This window comes from Thermobia domestica, chromosome 12, assembly GCF_964235325.1.
Source record: "Thermobia domestica chromosome 12, izTheDome1.hap1.1, whole genome shotgun sequence".
Taxonomy (NCBI): domain Eukaryota; kingdom Metazoa; phylum Arthropoda; class Insecta; order Zygentoma; family Lepismatidae; genus Thermobia; species Thermobia domestica.
In genome coordinates this window covers 56,186,322-56,201,683 of record NC_137465.1, presented here as the reverse complement: position 1 = coordinate 56,201,683, position 15,362 = coordinate 56,186,322, and the positions used below count along the sequence as shown (strand labels likewise).

The following is a 15,362-nucleotide window of genomic DNA, read 5'->3' as shown; positions in this document are numbered from 1 at the left end:
CATTTGTAAAGAAGAAGACTGATGACATTGTAAACGAAACAAACTGATACTTTATTGGATATGTCACCATGCTTTACCTTCATCGCATCACGATGTTTATATGAGCAAACCCCTGTAATAGAGCCTAGTTGCGCTATGACCATATAATCAGTGCGGATTACTCCCACAAAAACTGAAAACATTACCTTCTTGGTAGAACGCTGCGCACATACGTTTATGGATGGGTGTAATGTTTCAACTGTTTATTCAAAACTTTAGTCTGTGAGTGATGTTGAAGTAGCCAGTATTCATCGATAGTCAGAAGACGATCATAAAATTCATTCTCATCGGTTACGCAGAGGGGCAATACTTCAGACGCACTACCGACTCTTTGCTGTTTCTGAAAAGATATAAGAAAAGTTTTACACTTTCACTCATCTCAGACATACCGGGGATAGACTAAAAATCTAAAAATCACTTCGTACAAGACACGTAAGTTTGGCCCTCCACTGTACAACACGTGTTGCGGTTGCTGATAGTTTTTTTGTTTTCAATGTGTCGTGTGGACCTTCCTCTTCCATCAGCAGTAACAACTTCACCTGTGAGTATCGTGGTGTGAAGTGGTGAGGTAAAATGGGCGACCTGACAGACTTCCAAAGAGGAATGATCGTTGGTGCCCGTTTGGTTGGAGCTTCAGTGGCAACAATGGCGAAAATTGTGGGAGTATCGAAAGGCACTGTGTCCAATGTCACGAGGGCATACACAATTCATGGGCAAATGACGTCTGCAAATAACAACAGTGATCGAAAGACAATTCTGTCAGATAGGGACCGGAGGGCATTAAAATTGATTGTGACAGCTAAAACGAAGACCACTGCAATGAAAATTACGTCTGAACTCAATTCCGGCCTATGGAACCCGGTTTCATCGAAAACAGTGCGACAGGAACTTCATAAAATGAAAATTCATGGCAGGGCCACTATCGCAAAACCCCTTATCACAGCAGTAAATGCGAAGAGGCGTGTCCAGTGGTGCAAGGATCACAAGGCGTATGAGGCCATTTTGGGGGACCAGATTTTACCCATCGCCCAAATATTGTTCCTTGATGGTGATGGCATCTACCAAGATGATTTGGCACCCTGTCACGCTACAAAAATGGTGAAATCATGGTTTGAGGAACATGACCAGGAGCTATCACACCTTCCCTGGGTCCCACAATCACCAGATCTGAACATCATTGAGTCATTGTGGTCTGAGTTAGAAAGGCGTGTTCGGTCTCATTACCTCCACCAGCAACCCTTAAGGAACTGGAGCATGTTTTGGAGGAACAATGGTACAAAATTCCACACACCACGATTCAGGAGCTGTATACGTCCATTCCTTGTCGGATCCAAGCTCTTTTGGACGGAAAGAAGGACCCACAACATACTACGTATGAATTTCACACTTTTACAAACTTTTAGATTTTTTTTGTCCTACACCTGTATCTTCAAACCTCTTGTATTAAGAAACATAAAACGTTCAAATTTGTAAATGAAGATGTGAACATATTTTGTACGAATATTTCATTCATTTAACGCACTACTCTCTATACTAAACAAAACGCTTATTTTTAAACTTTTGTATATTCTGCAGATATTTCATTACAGTAAAAACTCATCTTACCAAAAACTTGTATTGGGCAAAATACTGTACTATATTTGTAACAGAAGTTCTATATTTAAATTCATATAGTATGTTCATACATTTTTATTATACACATACAAGCAGCATTATGGTATATTTTGGAAATTTCTAAGTATGATATTTTTCAGATACTCACAACGAAAGATTTGGAAGCAAAGATGATGTTGCGTCTGTTGGAAGCTTAATATTTCACAAAGTAAGTAATTTTATACTTACCACAGAGTCAGGAGCAAATTGTTTTGCTTTGTTTCTTTATTTAATTTATTGCCAATATAATGATTGATTTAGGATTTTAGGACTTTAGATTTCTGGGCTCTCGGCGTCTAAGGCCATTTAGCCCATCACGTTTTGAGGGATGCCGTCCCTCGGCGAGCACACTATCTGGGGAAAAGAAAGGAGCGCCCTGGGACCTATAAGTTCGGCATTTGTCTGGTGTGAATGAGGAAAACCCAGGAAGACCTGATTCAGGGTGGCTGGCCTGAAAAAGCGTTTTACAATTTTTCGACCGAGTGCCCCCACCGGGAATCGAATCCAGGACTGTATAATGACTGATATTTTATTATATATCTAGGCCTACCTATTCGATATACACCTATTTGATGTACAACTTAATGTGAGATGAATTTCATTAAACATTACTTGAGACATATTAATTAAGTGAATTTTCTGATTGCCTTTAAATCTGCAACTCGATATTTATTTCAACGCAATTACTTTTATACAATTTGACAATATTATAAAATTAATTGAAATGTTATCTCCAGTATTATAGAATTAATAATCGTATTCCCAAGGCATAGTTTACAACTTTAAAATTGGATTTGAAGCACCGTTGTTACCTTTGCTAACCACTCACATCAATCTATAACTGGAGAATAGCAAAGGGAAAAATACGTTTCGCTAGTATGAAATAGTTTTTTCTAATATAAGACATAATATTAATAGTTCCAGTAAACCAGTTTCTTCTTCAATTCTATTTCAATGTCCGAACTTTGTGAACAATATTTTTATGATAATTAATAGCATTCATTAGTCAAATTTTACTTCAGTATTATTAACAACGATATCATGCAAATGAGTTTCGACAAAGTAAACAACATTTAATAGAAATGGGAGAAGAAATCAGTGAAATCAATAAAAATTCCAGTTCACTTGAAAGAAAAGAAAACATTACCTTCTCGTAGCCTATTAATCCAGAGATGTCCTTGATACACGGTTGCTGAAAAATAGCTATGTATTAAATAGTGTTATAAACTGTGCAATATTGATTCTTGTTTATTAGAAAAGCATGTATATACATGTCCTCCGTTAAATAGGAAAACAAAGTAATAAGTTAAATCGCAACATATGTCCTGGGTTGTTAACTAGTTTCATCAAACTGCCAGAAAGAGTTAATACTATTCTAAAGGAAGTCAATTTCCATGTTGGCAGTTACCTATTAAATCCCTACGCCCACTTCCTCCACTGTGCGAGGTTTGTATATGTACACCTCCTTCTTAGTATAGCGCCAGAAGAAATGGTAACACCTACTGAGATCTATACTCCTTGCAGACCGTTTATGAGGGCCAGCGCGGCGATTTGATCTCGTTCATAAACAGATAGACGATCCACCAAGTTTGTTTGTTTTTTAGGATTTTAGGATTTAGATTTCTGGGCTTTCGGTATCTAAGGCCATTTAGCCCTTCACGATTTGAGGAATGACGTCCCTCGGCGAGCACACAATCCGAGGAAAAGGAAGGAAGAAAGGATTGGGAAGGAAGGAAGCGGCCTGGGACCTATAAGTTAGGTACCTCCCGGCATTTGCCTTATGTGAGTGAGGAGAACCCAGGAAAACCTGATTCAGGGTGGCTGGCCTGAATAAGCGTTTTACTCTTTTTCGACCGAGTGCCCCCACCGGGAATCGAATGTTTGTTTATATTGCGTGTGCTGCTTCCAGCGGTCAACGTTTGAGGTAAATGAAGTGGGTTCTGAGAAGTTTAGTAAATACTTATACTGTACTATCGCACTACTTTCAACATGAAATCAGTAATGTTACAATTGTTATAGAGTATTGGAAATACCTACCCATGTGGTTTGTTATGAGTACTCTTATGAAATGGAATAGCGATTTTCAGGATTTTCCTGCTCACAGTGACTTAAGTTTTAATTCAAATGCAGTATATATTCGCGTTATCATCAGCGTTCTAGCATATCGCTGCCCACGGTCGAAAACCACTCACTGACAGTGCTAGTGATTTTTAACTTTATTTCGAGACTGATACCACTTAGGAAAAATATTTTTATTTTCATCAAATTCATTTCGTGATTCTGGGTAAGGGCGTAAGTACAGGGTAGCTTGACTGCCAAATTTTCAGCACTAACAAGATAAAGAGGCCAATCCTTGACTGGACGCGATTTTGTTTTGAGAAACCGTTCATAACATTAAAGAGATTAAATATATGTTATTCATTTTTATAATTATAGTAATGCATGGTACAGCCAGCCTGTTCCACTTAATAAAAATTGTTACCTCTTCAAGATGGATATTACTTTTTCAGATGATTTTCATCGAATTATTTCAAGAAAACATGGTAGTTGTAAAGCCGTGGTAATTGTAAAGCCCTTCTAAAGTAAATCAGGATCATAGTATGCATCATCTCCTATCAAAAACCATTGTTTATAGTACTCAGAATTTATTTCATGAATAATGGGATAATGCGTACTGTATTTCTAATGAATTCACCAGTGTAAATCCGTATGGAATAAGTAAAGGTTTTGAGCCGATTGTAGGTTAAATATAATTTAAGTTTTCGGGGACGGAAACCTTCTCAAAAATTTATTAGTTTCATCAGATGGGTGCGTTGTGTTAAAGATTGTACGAATAATTTTAGTAGAGAATTGACTTTTGGAATAATGCAGAAAGACTTATTATTGGATATGAGAATTGAAATTAGAGCTTTGTTTCTCTCTGAGAGGATTAAAATTTTAGAAAAAGTTATTTCACTGCAATTTTCTGGTATGGTACTTTAAAAACATCTAATTCATAGTATCAATTAGAATGGTAACCAGCCCAAGCGCAAAAGAGTGACATCTAATATGAAATATTGTATTTAAAATTAGACTCTAATTTTTAAAATCAACGCGGAAGTTCGTATCACTGATATTTTAGATAATAATAATAATAATAATAATAATAATAATAATAATAATAATAATAATAATAATAATAATAATAATAATAATAATAATAATAATAATACATTTAAATGTGTGTATTTCTTATCTTCTACATGTATCTCCACTTTACCATTTTTACTGTACGTAATAATAAATACCATTCGCTTGCTTACTTGTATTATACTGAACATGATAAAAAGAAATCTAACTTCAACTATGAACACAGCTATTTGTAAACACTCCGGCTGAGGTGCGTTCGTAAGTCTCACGTAAAACATTGAGTGACGATGCTATTGTAAATTTTAGGTGTAGGGAGGAAACAGAGGGGCATCTATTTCTTAGTACCAAAAAGCATAGTTTTATATTACTTCATCTAGAATAAAGTACATGTCCGGGGTGGAGACAGGGGCGTAAAGCAATGTCAGATTTCAGTCTAACTTAAGAAAAGTATAGCTAATGGCTCAACTTTGTTGAGGGCCTTTAAGAAATTTAAAGGAAAAACCTGGATGTTCATACATTTCCAAAAATAAAATAAAAAATATAATAAAATTACATATAGCAATAATGTGCTTGAATGATGTAAATAATAGGTCTCCTCGTGCTAGCCTGCTCCGTAAGATTTCAGTTCACAATGGACAGCTGGGCGTATAAAATACCCAGTTATTTTCAATTGGCTAGGGGTAATTCAAACATCAATCTGGCTCTGGGGACAGGGTACACGTCCAAGCAGCACTCCCCCCCCCCCGCTCTCCGTTTTCTAGCATCGTCATTGATAATATATATTCCGTGCCACACTGTAGAACAAATACGAATTGCAGAAAACTCTCTGAAGATCAGTGGCGGATTTAGAAGGTAAAAACTGGGGGGGGGCTGCCAGTACCCAGAATATAATAGGTATGTAGAAACTTTCAAAAATATATAAGTAACAGCTTAAATTATGTTGTCAGTGAAGAAACTAAGAGGGGCTAGGCCCCCTCCGGCCCTCGCCTAGATCCGCCACTGCTGAAGAGCAAATGTCGGGATTCAAATAGCAGACAGTTGTAACGATGGATGAAGCATAGAAATATCTCATTGCTGGTTATACCTTCAGGCGCAGATACATCGTGATAGCGATACGAAGGGCCGATACAGCTTTGTTCGCCAATGCCAGAATAGATTTCCGCATATGTTATAACGGGATTCAGCTATGTGGGAAGGTTGCTAATGCATAAGACTGAAAAACGTGAAAGTGAATGCATCATACTTCCAAGATCCACAATTATGCGCTACGAATCTATATAAATCAGATTTCAGGTCATGCTGTCAGAACATTTGAGTCCTTATCAGCAAATGGAACAGGAAATCTGAACTGATGTCATTCTGCTACTTGAGATTCCTGTAAAAATTCATAATTCAAGTGCAACAGATTTCTGTGGCTTTGGTCTGCCGAAAATACATCTTTATGATTTGCGTGCGTGCACCGCCGTGGCCTCTTAGAAGATTGAAGAGAGAAATGAAAACTAAATACTCTTACCCGTGCACCACCGGAGATTTTCTCCACCGTAAACTTCGATGGCGGGCGACAGTCGATATTATTGTGGGTCGAAGAGAATATCGTCGGTACTGGCAATGAAGTTCCTGGAAAGGTGAATACTATTCAAATTCCGTTCAATATAAAGAAAACAACCTTCTGCATAACAACACATTGTGCTTCGGCATTTCAAGAAAAACAAAACTTTAAATAAACAATTTGAAATAAATAGTTTCTTTCCGAGTTAAATTCGTTGTAATGCCACAAGAGCACAGCTTCGTTAAAACACTTGACTGTTATATTTCAGTTTCAATTACAACTGTAGATTAATAGAAATAAAATAATGCTAGTTTCAAAATTTGTAGTTTCTCAAATATAAGTAATGCTTGAGCATTCAGAAACTTATAATTAATATTATTTTATTGCAATTTGTAATATTTACTATAGAGTCAATCCATTCTAAGTGATCAAGCATGAAGCATTCGACCATATCTAAAAAATCTAATTTTTTCATGAATGTCTATCCTTTGTCAGAATACTTCAAAACCACAATTAATTATTTTTTTTTACAACATTGAATGGCGACACAACGGCTGCCGTTTTTTTTTTTTTCAATTTTAGGCGTTTACGTTGTTTTGAATATCTCAGCATGTATTTGTCCTAGCAAACTGAAAATTGCTGGACGTCTCCAATTCGTGCAGCGCTAAAACTACAGCGCTAAAATGCCTAAAACTACTTGAAAGGGGTTCAATCACGGCCTACAGTAGCAACATCTTTGGACATTGAATACATGTTTGGGAAGAGGAAACAATTGATGTAGAGGTCTGAATTAGTGTGCGCATGTAGTTCGGGGTCTCAAGTTAATACACAAAAATTTACACAAAAATTTACCTTATTTTACTTTACAACAACACATTTCCAGTTGAATTTATGAACAAAACACGTTCTAGAATATGACGTCATTACCTAATACTTTGAACCCCTTCTGCTCAAAAACACAAAACGAACTTTGTTGTGTGTTATTGCATACTAAAGGACTAACTATTCCCAAAATTTCAGATTTTTTCATCCAGGCCCATTGGAGATATTGAACAGTAAAATATGCCAAATTGGCATAATTCCCCAACTTTACGATTTTGTCAGGCCTTTGGGAGCAGCTACAGGTCTGTAAATTTTCGTGTATTAACTTGAGACCCCGAACTACATGAAAAAAATGGCGGCAGCCGTTGTGTCGCCATGAAATGCTGTAAAAAATAATTATTTGTGATTTGAAGTACCCTGATATAGGTTAAACATTCATGAAAAAATTATAATTTTTTAAAAGGTCGAGCGGTAATTTTTTTCTTTTTCCTCGATGATTTTGCATGGATTGACCGTATAATATTTTCATCATAATAAACAATTTTATCGTAGTGTTAAACAACTTTATTATTATAAGCAAAAAGTTAAATAATTTGTTCATATGCTGTGAGTTTTTTTTTCTTCTTTTTAAGATTGCAGAGGAACTGAATACTTGATATTTCTAACTGGATTCTTCCAATCATCTAACCGGATCAGTTGGTATTGCCTTTATGTCAGACCTTACTTATGACTGTTATCCAAGGAGTGTCGATGGGTATTAAGGTAAATAATTAATTAATGTTTTCCTTTAAATATGAAAAAATAACTTAAAATGAAACGTTTTAGTGTCGAGTCTAACGATCTTGCATCGTTTGGCCTAATCCTCGTTTCGCCTAACCAATTATCTGACACTTTTATGACAGATAAAAGATAAGCTTTATGTCCGCCATTTTAGGCGAAATAAGGATACTCGTTTGGGCTAATCCTCGTTTTGCCTAAAATGGTGGACTATAAAAAAATCGTGGAGATAAAACTGGAGGAAAATTTTTCGAGAAAATATATACTCCCTACTATGTGAAGAATTGAGAAATACAAATTAGTTTTCCCATAACTAATTTGTAATAGGATTATTTGCTTTCGGAAAAATGTTTCGACAATTGTGCAGTTACTTTTCCGTTCCGTTTGAGAATATTAATGCCCCCACAGGGTGTATAGTGACTATATTTGAGATGTGAGAAACACAAAAAGTTACACCTGTTATTAATTTTGTTTAAAGGTGAGTGCTGTTCAAAAGTAACTTTTAGTTTGCAGTTTGTTTCAAAATATATGGTATTGTCAAATGGTAAGGAAATATAGTTTGTGTGTTTCTTTTTATGTAGGTGTAAAAGTTATTTTATTGTAGGTTTTGCTGATCTTTCAGACGATTTCATTCCAGTTTCAACTGTTAATGCATTATAAGCGATCATATTGTAATTCTATTGTAATTTCAATTCGTATGAAATTTGTAACTATTTCGAGCTAGATCTGACAAAAGATCCCTAAATTTGCACATAACAATAGACAACTGTGATCGAAATGAGCGATTTCTGACAAATCGCTCCGCTGACAAATTGCTCTTTGGATAATTCCACAATTCAAACATCTCAGTGTGTTACTGACAAAGAAAGAAGAAAAGTATAATTCATTTCTTATTATTACTTTTGAAATTACAACTTTTGAGTTGAATTTCTACTTGTTTCACACACTACCGGGAATGTCCATAGCGTAAGTCTCTGAGATGCACAATGAGATTGAAATCCGGGCTTCTCGGTGGTTGTTTCAGCAGGAAGAAATTGAATTCTCCTCCAAACTGATGGTGGCCAACCCGGATCTGTTACACGGAGAAAAATGCATAATCCAGTCGGCATGTAAATGCTGCTTTTACCAGGTTACGCGCGTCACCACATTAAGTAATGTTGTTTCATCAGTAGTACGATCTACACCACCGTCCAGCGAAAATTTTGTATTGTGGGACCACCATTTCAAATCTAGAATTAACGCCATACCCATTCCGACGGTGGTAACTTACGTATATAATGTTGTTACTACCGTCCTACGAGTGTCCCCTCTTGGTTCTTTCTAAATCTGTGACTCCCTACCTTATGAGAGTAATAGTTTTTAACACGAAATCAATCATGTGAATGAAATTATCCAATCACAGCGAGTCTAGTTCGACGCCGAACTCCAGACTTGCCATGGTGGTCCCACCTGCTGTACTTTTATACATGAAATTACATTACTTAAGAAGTGCGCACGCGTAAATACGATGTATCCACACGGAAATCCTAGTCCTTTTTTTCTCAGTGTACGAGGGTAGTTGTCCTGCTGGTACACTCCACTTTCACGCGTATGACAGAAATGAAGATATAGTTGACTCTGGTGATCTTTGTACTTCGATACAATACGGGTGAATAGTAGATACCAAAGTTCCAAAACATTGCTTACAGAAAAACACTCTATAAATCAACATTGTCTCCGTTATCTTGTACAATTTGAACCTGGCATGATTTCGTTGGGCTGGCACCAAATTATAGATCATTATCGGCGTGAAGAGATTGAAATCGAGACTCATCGCACCACGAAAAATGCTCGTAAAAGTGTAAGTGTTCGTAAAATCTTGATGAACACACATTTATGGGTTATCATGTTTCACTCCCGTATGTTATTCGTATTATATTCAAACCTAAATTTCCCATTCATTACTCAAAAAACATTATACTACAGAAACAACTTTTGTATATTTTTATAAGTTTATGAATGCTTCTTTTGTGATTTTTTTATAGTTGGTTATTACTGTTATGCAATTTCAATCAAAGAAAAATTATAAATATTGTTTCGTCTTAATAATGTTTACTATCGATAAAATACATCGAAATGCTGTAGTTTTTTTTTGGGGGGGGGGAGGAAAATTCATACAAATCCCACGAAAGGCATTTATTGAAATCAGAAGTATCTTTGGTATTTATTTGTGTATAAATGGGTCAGAGCCAAAGTGGACGCAAATAATTCGTATCTTTATTCACTTTTCTTAATGATAAGCAAATTAAGTCTATTTCTTCTTCTCGTATTTCTTTAACTTGGACTAAAAAAAGCCGTAATGAACTAACTTGGACTAAATTAGTACTTCTGTACTCTGCAGCATTTTGAAATTGTCCATATGTAATTCTGTATAATGGTTTCACTTGTGCAACTGGTTATCTTTTTGTCCTTCTGAAATGACTCAAAGATCAGCACAACGTATTTTTACCAGGAGTCCTTCATGAGTGAGTCGGCAGACATATCGCATTTGTGGTCAATTAGTCCCGGTTTCGAGTTCAAATGGAGGACAATTTCTGTCGGATGTAAGCCGACAAGCGGTTTGATTCCGCTTTAAGCTTATGTGACCTCTTCCAGCATAACCCGGTTGTTACATAATAACACCAAGATGAAACAAACTTATTTCTCTCCATATGTGATATAAATTCATACAGCAAATTATTTAAACAAAAAACCAGGTTTAAACCAAAAAATACCGGGTTTAAACAAAAACGGGTTTATTGCTTTTTTTTTTTAAAAAAAAAAAACATGGTGTTTGCAAACCCTGCATCACACCATGCTACTATTTTTAAGGTCCAGTTACGGTATTCTGTTGCCAATGTAAAACATTAACCGTAGTGATATATAATGAGAAGTAGTAACCTGGTGGGTTATCGGCTTCTGAAGTCCATACGATGAAGCGAACGTTGTCTACTAACTATCCAGTTGAACCCCTTATTCAGTTGGGTGTCCGTCTTGGCTGAGTTTTACTGGTGTTCGGTGCAGTAAGCAAAGTTATGAAAACATTTATACCTTGTTCTCTTACATGTGAGTTTCTTTTTACATTGTTAAATTACTGTAGATTTCCAAATTATGCAGATTCAATATTGAAACCGGAAATATATCTATAACTTACGGCAGGAACAGAGTGATAGCGTGAGACATGCAACCTGTTTATCGGAAGCTGAATTCTCATCAAAAACGATTTCTCATTATCTCTTATGATTTTTAATATTTAGGAATCAATATTGAAACCGAAATTTGTACCAGTTCTTACTTTAATAGAAGACTCAAGCTGAGATGAAATCTATTCTTAAGACTTGGAATCCATACCATAAATCGTTTGGATCGTTAGAGAACGTGTCGATATATATACGATATATGAGTGGGCCAATGGCAAAACCTGTTAAATTCACTTTAAAAAAATGAGATAGTGGTTGCTCTGGAAACCTTAGTTGGAAAGCTATTATTTCCAAATAGTATTCGGTAGAAAAAGCCATTTTAACTAGTTGAAAATTGAGATTGAAATATGTGGCAATTACGAAAACTTCTTAAATCCATCATGGCAACAGATGCACAACCAGTTAAATCCCTCATATTCAGTTCATAGACTGTTAAATCTCAAACCTGCAAATAACCTCATGAGAAAAGCAGAAACAAACCCGATTAATTCCATATTTCAAACAATGTGAGGTTTCGTACTGTATAGGATTAGTTTAGTAATCTGAATATTTATTGCAGCTATTCGTAAATCATTCGAAATTTTATTTGACAGAATTTGAAGTGTGGGATTTCATTATGTTTTTATTTTTGGACTGAAAATTGAAAAAAAATGAAAATAAAATCTTTAGTTTTACGTCTCACGTTTATGCCGGTTAGGCTAAAGGAGGCGGTGATGATGAGAAATGAATGAAATGGTGGAATGAAGAAAGTGGAAGGTAACGGGAGAACCGCGAGAAAACACACGAGCACGGTGTTTGTCCACCACAAAGTCCACACGGCATGAGCTGGGATCGAACCAGGGACCCCAAGCACCGAAGGTGAACGCTCTACTACTGAGCCACCGCGCACCCTGGACTAAAAATCGAAACACTATACGTCTTAACCTAACTGTTCGTGACACTTTTATGTGCTTATTTGCTTTTCTTTAATGATTACTAGACAAATGCACGCAAAATCGAAAGAAAACGATACTCTAGGCAGCGATGATCATAACTTTGTTGTCAGACAACACCAAAATTGTCTAGAGAACGTACAAGACACATGAAAAACTGGAAACGAAATGTAGCCAAAAAGACAAGGTGAGTGGACTATCTTATGGTTAAAAGTCGTTTGTTTTGTATTTCAGGGTGACTCTTTACTTTGAACAGAACATTGTTGGATTAGGTTCTTCTCTAAACAGTCTCTTCAGCTTCAGCAGAACCTCTTTCTTAAAATGTCTCGTGTCAATTATTATTCAAAAGTATAACATGCTTCTGGTACACTCCCCATCAAGAAAATGCGACAGCTAACGCCGTGCAAGTAGGCCACCCAATATACACCTTCTTATCCCATAATCGTGTCTGGTAAAGAGATCCCCTCTCTCTCCTCCTTTCTTCTCTCCCATACTAAAAGTAGATAACAACATGAACGCAATTCTAATTTCAAACTACACATGTATTAGTATCGATAAAATGAAATAATAAAACCGAGAAGAAACAAGATTCATAAGTTAATTTACGGAGAAACTGAAACACACACAATGAAAAATTGAAACCAATGGATGTCTATTCGCAAAGGTTCAGAAATGAGGCAGAGAGAGAGAGAGAGAGACGAGAGAAGAACAAAAAGAAAAGAGACAACAGATAAAAATGTGGAATTTTAAACTTAGTAAGAAAATAACCTAACATTATAAAGTTACGTTACCAGAAATCCAACAGTAATATAGAAATAACGTTTGTTTTTATATTTTTTTCAGGACTCTTCGAATATGTAGAGGATGCTTGAAACATACATTAAGTCACTTTCAAACAGGATAGCATACTCAATTTCCTGTAGAATTGTAGATCTCACAGACACATCTGAGATAATGTCAACAGTTTAACACATGCTTTGTTTCCGCGTGGTTCGGTTGTAAATTCGGTAGTGTTCATTGGACGTACTGATACAAACTACATTCTAATAAACTCAGTAGGTAGCGTAGGTAATATCTTCCATTTCAGACTATTGATGCAAAGTGAACGAAAAAAGAAAAAAACGAAAAGAAAAAGGATGAAAGAAAGAAAGATAAAATTGAATGAGTGCTATTTTAAAGGTAAATTTTTATCAGAAATATCCTATATTAAAAGTCCATACCGTATCATAATGAAACGTTACAAATGTTCAAATGGAAAATTGGTTGTTCCTTATAGATGTAGCAGACCTTGCATGTTTCAAATTTCAACGTGAATAAATCACATTGAATTATAAGTTGGAAACAAATTTGTGTCGAATTAGTATAAATAAAATTTTGTTTTCAAATAACCAAAGATGTTGCCATTTTCTAGTCTTTTCCGAAGATTTATCTGTTCCGAACATAAAGCATCACATTCATCTCTTGCGGATATAACGTTGTAATTTGCATAGATAGAATGAACACGCTAGAGCTCAAACGGATCATAGTGTCAGTCGGATGATGTTGGTTAGCTTATGGACCACCACTGGGTCGAGGATTCAAACCTGTAGTGATCCGATAATTCGACTGAGACTTGGTAACCCAGATGACAAAAAAAGATATTTTTCATATTCCGTTGCGTTGAAACAGTATTTCTTTCAGAGATGATCAAGACAGGAGATGTTATGCCTAGAGCACGAAAAACTCAACGCTGAAGTTGCCAGTTAATTACATTTTCCAGACCAGCTATATCGGTCCCTTGCTCCGCTTTAACTTTGGAACAGGCACACGCACATGAAGTGCGTGTTTACGTGAGAAAGAGTGGGGAGAAGTGAAAGATGCAACGACAGGATAGGGAAACGTGAAGCAAGAGAGAGAAGGACGAATATAAATATGAAACATACATACCATTACAGTGTATGATGAAGAACGCACACATTGTTTATTCGAATTCTCACCAATGATGCTTCGTAAGTTCTCCAACAGAAAATAAATCTGTGTTTGGAGTCATTATTTTACGCTAAAAAGTTATACTACCTGACAGGGAATTGAACCGGGATTTTTCGGTTGGAAGTCTGGTACTTATCCACTACTCCACAGATTGCTTTGCCCAAACTTTGTTCAACAAATGCTGTAATATTGCTTTCTGAGAACGATAACACGAAAAGTGTTTACTGCATATCAATGAAGTGTTTCGGATGACCTGGTAAATGCCTTTCCCTTTCCCAACCAACATTCGTAAATGGCCTCTATCGTGATAAAGGTGTTTGCTTCCACATTCTTAAGCATTCCATGTCTAATATGAGAAATCGATTCTTCACTATCACTCTGTAAAAAATGCAACTTTGTCGTGAACAGGATTTGAACCTATGCTGGACAGCTATATTAGTCGTAACTCAATTACGTTACCGCTACACTATGAGTTTTATTATTTCCGTACAGAAATTACAAGCTAAGCACACAACCACAGGAGCCAAACATGATTAAGTACAAAAGGAGGCTGTAGCCTGTTTACTATATTACATCATAACACATATACTATTCATCACAAAAGAAAAAATAATAATAATAATAATAATAATAAAAGAAAAAAAGGGGAAAATTGTACTAAAGGAGACGGAAGCCTGTTTACTGTATTACATAATAATACTTGTACTAAACATTACAATAAAATATCTTATGATATTAAAAAAAACAAACTATTCCGAAAGAGGCTGATGTGCGTTATTGCAAAACCACTTCCAAAAACCGGCTAAAAAGTTGCCGGTCCCTGTCTGGGGTGTACGTTTCAAAAATTCAAAATACGTGCGTGCATCTAACAAGGTTGTGAAGCGCTGAAAATATAGGAGAGTGCTGGCAACAAGAAACAGCACCGCTCGATGTTTAGTGGGGGGATAAAAGTGAAAATCTGGGAATAACATAAATTGCACCGTGAAATATGAAGGCGGGCGACGGGTAATGCGGCCCAACACCTCCTGCATGGTGTGCCAAATCAATGGCGAGCCGACACATTGTGTATATCGATGGGCTAATGTGTCCTCTTGCTGGCAGTGCTCACACAAAGCATCTGGGGCTCGTTGAATCTCATTAAGACGCGCCCGTGTCGGGAAAAGTTGATGTACTACCTGAAACCACAAAACCTGCATGTACTCAGGTATGACAGGGTTTGAGATATTAGACCACACCTGCGGCCAATCTACGTGTGGATACTTTTGAGGTACGCGT

General features: G+C 36.3%; 1 long non-coding RNA gene across 2 annotated transcripts in view; it reads left to right on the top strand.

Moving 5' to 3' along the window:
• Positions 1 to 15,362, top strand: part of LOC145665714 (uncharacterized) — a 147,428-nt gene that overhangs the window by 55,111 nt on the left and 76,955 nt on the right. For both annotated transcript variants that reach the window (XR_014127618.1, XR_014127617.1), the window contains exons 4-5: positions 1,794 to 1,861; positions 7,825 to 7,954. This is a non-coding gene — a long non-coding RNA (uncharacterized LOC145665714). The remainder of the gene's footprint in view (positions 1 to 1,793; positions 1,862 to 7,824; positions 7,955 to 15,362) is intronic.